The sequence below is a fragment of the Bos grunniens genome, chromosome 15, assembly GCF_055505025.1.
Source record: "Bos grunniens cultivar Pamir isolate PY7600 chromosome 15, Bosgru_T2T1.0, whole genome shotgun sequence".
Taxonomy (NCBI): Eukaryota; Metazoa; Chordata; class Mammalia; order Artiodactyla; family Bovidae; genus Bos; species Bos grunniens.
Genome location: NC_141179.1, coordinates 906236 through 913175, shown reverse-complemented (window position 1 = coordinate 913175; position 6940 = coordinate 906236). Strand labels below are relative to the sequence as shown.

General features: G+C 39.3%; 1 pseudogene; it reads right to left on the bottom strand.

The window, feature by feature from the left end:
• Window positions 1-796: 796 nt before the first annotated feature.
• LOC147357216 (olfactory receptor 4C6-like) lies at window positions 797-2017 on the bottom strand (annotated as a pseudogene).
• Between the last annotated feature and the right edge of the window lie 4923 nt (window positions 2018-6940).

The following is a 6940-nucleotide window of genomic DNA, read 5'->3' as shown; positions in this document are numbered from 1 at the left end:
TTATAATCTTATGGGGGAAACAGAGAAAATAAAAATAAAGAAACAATTTTTAAAGTACAGCTTCTGATCATTAATGTGAAGGATATAACCAGATGGAGAATTAGGGAATAATAGAGGGAAATGACCAGAAAAAGTCATCAGGGAAAATTTGTTTAACAAGATGGGAACTCTTCTGAAAGTAGATAAAATAAGATGGAATGAGACAAGCAAAATTGCTAGGAAGAGAATTCCAGAAGTAAATGGAATCAGATAAACAAAAGTTCTGAATTGAGGAAGACTTGAATTATGCAAAAGACAGGTTAAAAAGGAAGAGAGAGACAGAGAGCCTTAAGAAAAGGGATGAAATATAAAATGTACTTCAGAGAAGGCAATGGCACCCCACTCCAGTACTCTTGCTTGGAAAATCCCATGGATGGAGGAGCCTGGTGGGCTGCAGTCCATGGGGTCGCTGAGGGTCAGACACGACTGAGCGACTTCACTTTCACTTTTCACTTTCCTGCATTGGAGAAGGAAATGGCAACCCACTCCAGTGTTCTTGCCTGGAGAATCCCAGGGACGGGAGAGCCTGGTGGGCTGCCGTCCATGGGGTCACACAGAGTCGGACACGACTGAAGTGACTTAGCATTAGCATTGCATAAAATGTACTTGAGACGTAGGCAATACCTAATTTTATTACCTTAAATTGATTTGCATTCTTAACCAGATTTGCATTATTTGTTGTGTCCCAAGTGGGTTATAATGAATGGGAGGTAAGACCTCATTGTCCTTCAGGAAAGAATTGCTCTTAGCATGTAAGCTAATGACCACACAAGGCCCCTTGTTTCATCCACAGTTTCCTTGTGGCATTTTTTACCTCTGTGTTCCTCAAGGTGTAGATCAGGGGATTTAACATGGGAGCAATGTTGGTAAAAGACACAGCCATTACCTTGTCTATGGGGTAGGTGGCCACAGGCCTCAAATACAAAAACATACAAGCCACAAAGAACATAATAACCACCATGAGGTGGGAGCCGCAGGTGGAGAGGGCTTTACACCACCCTTTGGAGCTGCAGGACTTCACAGAGCAGAGAATGACCACATAGGAGGTGATGAGAATCAGGAAGATGGTGACACACATCACCCCACCATTGAGGATGACTAAGAGGCCCAGGGTGCAGGTGTCCATGCAGGCCAGTTCCAACAGTGGGAACAAATCACACATAAAATGATCAATAATGTTAGGGCCACAGAAGGGTACTTGATACATAAAGAGAAGTTATATTGTTTCATGTATGTACCCCCCCCCCCGCCCCCAGCCAAGCCACTCCCAGCAGAAGGCAGCACATCCAAGGCCTCATGATGGTCACATAGTGAAGAGGCTTACAGATGGCCACGGAATGGTCATAGGTCATCACAGTGAGAAGGATGATGCCCACTCCACCAAAGAAGTGCTCAGAGAAGAGCTGGACCATGCACCCTTCCAGGGAGATGGCAGTGCTCTCAGAGAGGGAGTCCACAATCATCTTGGGGGCAATGGCAAAAGAATAGGTGTCATCTGCTGCTGCTAAATCACTTCAGTCGTGTCCGACTCTGTGCAACCCCATAGACGGCAGCCCACCAGGCTCCCCCGTCCCTGGGATTCTCCAGGCAAGAACACTGGAGTGGGTTGCCATTTCCTTCTCCAATGCATGAAAATGAAAAGTGAAAGGAAGTCGCTCAGTCGTGTCCGACTCTTAGCGACCCCATGGACTGCAGCCTACCAGGCTCCTCTGTCCATGGGATTTTCCAGGCCATAATACTAGAGTGGGTAGCCATTCCCTTCTCCAGGGGATCTTCCAGAGCTAGGGATACAACCCAGGTCTTCTGCAATGCAGGCAGATTCTTTACCATCTGAGCCACAGGGAAAGCCCTTTATTTGTATATTATTTTATAAGGAAAACCTAGATCATCAGTAGATAGGAGCCAGGGGATCAATGGTAGCCATCTTATCACAGTCTTAGATTCACTTACATTCATTCCTTGTCTTGCTCACCCCCATTTACAACCTTCATTCTGTTTTCCAAAATGAACCACTTACCCACAAGTCCTTCTCTCAGCCTCTGCCTTTTAGAAATCTAAAGTTAGGAATCTGAACTTACATTATCACTAGACACACCTAATAGCCAATAATTTAGAAGGTTTCCTATAAATTGTCATTCATTTATTCTGTATACTTACGGAGCACCTAGAATGTGTTAGCTGAAAAACCTCCAGATTAGGTTAAGTCATGTTCCACCAAATATAAAATGTTGCGCTGTGTTCAAAGTCATTTAATGAAATTTAACAACATTCATAGAACTGAATCCATCCAAAGGGAACTGCATTGAACCCTGAAGCCCAGGCAAACCAGTTCCAGACCTTGCTTCCAGAAATGAGAGAGTGCTGCTCTCAGAGCCTGGTCATTATTCCCCTGACAGTCAGGTTGAAGAACCCCAGTAACTTTCTTTTGTCTTTGGTAGTTTTATTCCCAAACATTCATTAGCCAAAATCAAGAGCTTCTTCATACCTTAGAATTCCAAGTTCAATGTTCAGTCCCTCACTGCCATGAGACTTTCTTTGTAATAATGTCTATTTCTTTCCAGTGTGCCTGTGAAATACCATTGCTCATAAGATGTTTACATAAAACCTATACTGTATATATTTCTCACTTAATAGCATGTCTGATAGTGCAAGGAATACAATTCAGCACCTTCTCCAAAAAAGGGAGAGAGAATGAGCACTCCTGAACTAATGCATGTGCAAAATAACTTTCAGAAGGGAAAATAACAGTATGATATGCAGACTTCAGAAAAGATAATATAAGCTAGTCTTTGACACAAGAATTTAGACAATTCTAAATGTTATAAAGTTATAATTTAGAGAATGAACAAGGACAATGGCATGGTCAAGGCACAGAGAAAGAAGCATGAATACATGGTGTGTAGAATCAAATTATATTGATTTTGAGGTCAGAAAACCTGGGTTTCATTATGGACCTTCCAGGAATGTATCAATAACTAACCACGTATCAATTGCTTTTTTCAGGGTTGTTATATGAAACAAATTAATTTCCTGGCATTATAGTTTAAATTTTAATATTAAACCTTACAGACATTCAGTTCAGTTCAGTTCAGTGGCTCAGTCGTGTCCGACTCTTTGAGACCCCATGAATCACAGCACGGAGGCCTCCCTGTCCATCACCAACTCCCGGAGTTCACTCAGACTCATGTCCATTGAGTCAGAGATACCATCCAGCCATTTCATCCTCTGTTGTCCCCCTCTCCTCCTGCCCCCAATCCCTCCCAGCATCAGAGTCTTTTCCAATGAGTCAACTCTTCGCATGAGGTGGCCAGAGTACTGGAGTTTCAGCTTTAGCATCATTCCTTCCAAAGAAATCCCAGGGCTGATCTCCTTCAGAATGGACTGGTTGAATCTCCTTGCAGTCCAAGGGACTCTCAAGAGTCTTCTCCAACACCACAGTTCAAAAGCATCAATTCTTCAGCGCTCAGCCTTCTTCACAGTCCAACTCTCACATCCATACATGACCACAGGAAAAACCATAGCCTTAACTAGATGGACCTTTGTTGGCAAAGTAATGTCTCTGCTTTTGAATATGCGATCTAGGTTGGCCATAACTTTCCTTCCAAGGAGTAAGCGTCTTTTAATTTCATGGCTGCAGTCACCATCTGCAGTGATTTTGGAGCCCAAAAAAATAGTCTGTCACTGTTTCCACTGTTTCCCCATCTATTTCCCATGAAGTGATGGAACCAGATGCCATGATCTTCGTTTTCTGAATGTTGAGCTTTAAGCCAACTTTTTCACTCTCCACTTTCACTTTCACCAAGAGTCTTTTTAGTTCATCTTCACTTTCTACCATAATGGTGGTGTCATCTGCATATCTGAGGTTATTGATATTGCTCCCAGCAATCTTGATTCCAGCTTGTGTTTCTTCCAGTCCAGCGTTTCTCATGATGTACTCTGCATAAGCAGGGTGATAATATACAGCCTTGACATACTCCTTTACCTATTTGGAACCAGTCTGTTGTCCCATGTCCAGTTCTAACTGTTGCTTCCTAATCTGCATACAAATTTCTCAAGAGGCAGATCAGGTGGTCTGGTATTCCCATCTCTTTCAGAATTTTCCACAGTTTATTGTGATCCACACAGTCAAAGGCTTTGGCATAGTCAATAAAACAGAAACAGATGTTTTTCTGGAACTCTCTTGCTTTTTTGATGATCCATTGGATGCTGGCAATTTGATCTCTGGTTCCTCTGCCTTTTCTAAAACCAGCTTGAACATCAAGAATTTCACGGTTCATGTATAGCATTACTTTACTAGGATGTGAGATGATAAAAATGTGAACTTAAGTTATAGCTTAAATATTTTTTAAATATAACAATGTCCTGGTATATGTTGTGTGTCCATGAAAGTTAGTCACATATACCCATACTAATCCCAGATAGGAGGTATCTTAGGTAGAGATATATAACCAGACTGAAGTTCAACTGGTAGTAATTAGTAAAAGCTTTAGTGGTGACTCAGACAGTGAAGAATCTGTCTGCAATGTGGGAGACCTGGGTTCAATCCCTGGGTCAGGAAGATGCCCCAGAGAAGGAAATGGCAACCCACTCCAGTATTCTTGCCTGGAGAATTCCAAAGACAGAGGAGCTTGGCAGGCTACAGTCCATGGGCTCACAAAGAGTTGGACATGACTGAGTGAGTAACACTTTCAACTTCCATCTTAAATAAATCTGTGTAAATACTTTATTTTTCACATTTCAGTTGATTCTTTCTTCTAAGTACCTTCAATATGTTAGACAACCTCTCTGTGCCTCAGTTTCATTCTCTGTTAAATGGGAAAGTAACATTACCATCCGAAAAGGTTGTTTTAAAGATTGAATGGTTTTATGAATATAAAGGGGTTAGATCAGCATTCTCATTTGTTTTCCCAGCATGAGGAGAATGCTACTGACAACACACCATTTTTAAAAACTTCCCCTCCTTTGGATCATGTGTTTACATGTGCATCTGATAAATGTTCCATTTACTGGCAGGATACTGGCTTAATGATTCCTCAACACTTTAGCAGAATGTAGGTTTTTGAATTGACCTGAAAGGAAAAATATGCCAAAACTCTTTTCTAAAACATAGTTCTGAACAAAAGAAGGATAACTTAAATAAAAAGCATTTATTTTGTGTAAGTTGTACCGTTATAAAATAGTACATACAGATAGAGTGATACAAACTTTACCGTCAAAGGACCTCTCCCAACCGTAAGCACTCATGGACCCTCAATCACCAGTCTAGTGCACTCTCTTCAGATGTGCGTTTGTGTGTAGGTACATGAACATTCTTTAATATGTTTACTCCATATGAAAGCACACACAATGCAATAATATACATGAAATTTAAAAAAAAAGTAAATGAAATTCTAATTAAAATTTGCATGAACACTACTTGTCGGTATTTATTAATTCTCCTTCATTTTAATTGCTACATATTATTCTATTTGGGGCTTCCCTGGTGGCTCAGATGGTTAAGAATCTGCCTGCAGTGTGGGAGACCCGAGTTTGATTTCTGCACTGGGAAGATCCCCCGGAGAAGAGAATAGTTACCCAAGCCAGTATTCTTGCCTGAGAAATCCCATGGACAGAGGAGCTTGGTAGGCTACAGTCCGTGGGGTCACAAAGAGTCAAACATGACTGAGAAACTTACACACACATACAAACATTATTCCATTTTATGGTTACAACATAGTTCTTTTAACCAGTCCATTTTTGCTTGGAATTTATTTTATTTCTAATATTTTGCCTCACATACAGGGCCATAAGGAGCATCCCTTACAGAAATATTTACTTAGTGGTTTGAATATGTCTGTTGAAGAAATCTATATCATCACCACATCAAAAATATGCATATGTTTAAATCTGATAGATTCTGTAACATTCTTCTCTCAAAGTTTTGAAGCATTTTTTATTGTCATAAATTATGTATTACAAACTATTAAACAGTAATTTTCCCCACAGCCTTGCCAATTCTAAATATTATCATTATTAAACTAATATATTTAAAACAAATTAGGTGAAAATACACCTCATTTTAATTTGTATTCATTCATAGAATCTTGCTAATGACATAAAGAATAAATATATTATTGGCCTCCAGATAAATTTAAATTGCATGCAATGTAATGTCTAAATAGAGATATATAATCTTAACAAATGTACCCGTCTCATAATAATACATCACCCTCAGCACCAAAACCAACACCATCCCTGTGGGAAGAGCTGCTCACAAAGGAATGTATTTTTACATAGATAGATATATTTCTAAAGTCAGCTCTTTAGTATCACTGAAAAACTGGAATCATTAATCAAGTCAAACAGAAAAATCATGATAAAAAGTCTTTCTCAGAGATGATTAGTAAATAAATTAAGTTAAAGGAAACTGGTACAAGAAGAAAAAGGAATATATCCATATACATGGATATATCCCTTTATACACACACACACACACACACACACACAGAAAATTGTATGAAAGAAGGGAAACACAAAATCTATCTTAAAGTATCCTATATATATCAGCTACTCCTGTTCCTCCCTTTTCTAAAACAAATCTCTGAAACATAAACACACTATTTTATTTGATAATCTCATGAGCTGGACAGAGACCAAAAGGAGACACTTATATTTTGATAAATTGCCAAAAGAGATTAAAGTAAATTAAGCTAAAAATTGTTGATAGCTCAAAGCTATTCATCCTGAGGCTACAATTTTCTTATACAGACAAAACAGGTGAAATACTGACACATTTTAAACATAATTGTGTGTGCATATAGGTAATTCAATTAATCAAAGATTTTTAAATAATAGTTCAAATTAATAAGGCTGTAACTGTCTTAAATACTCAAATATTTGTTAAAATCACCTCCAAAACTCA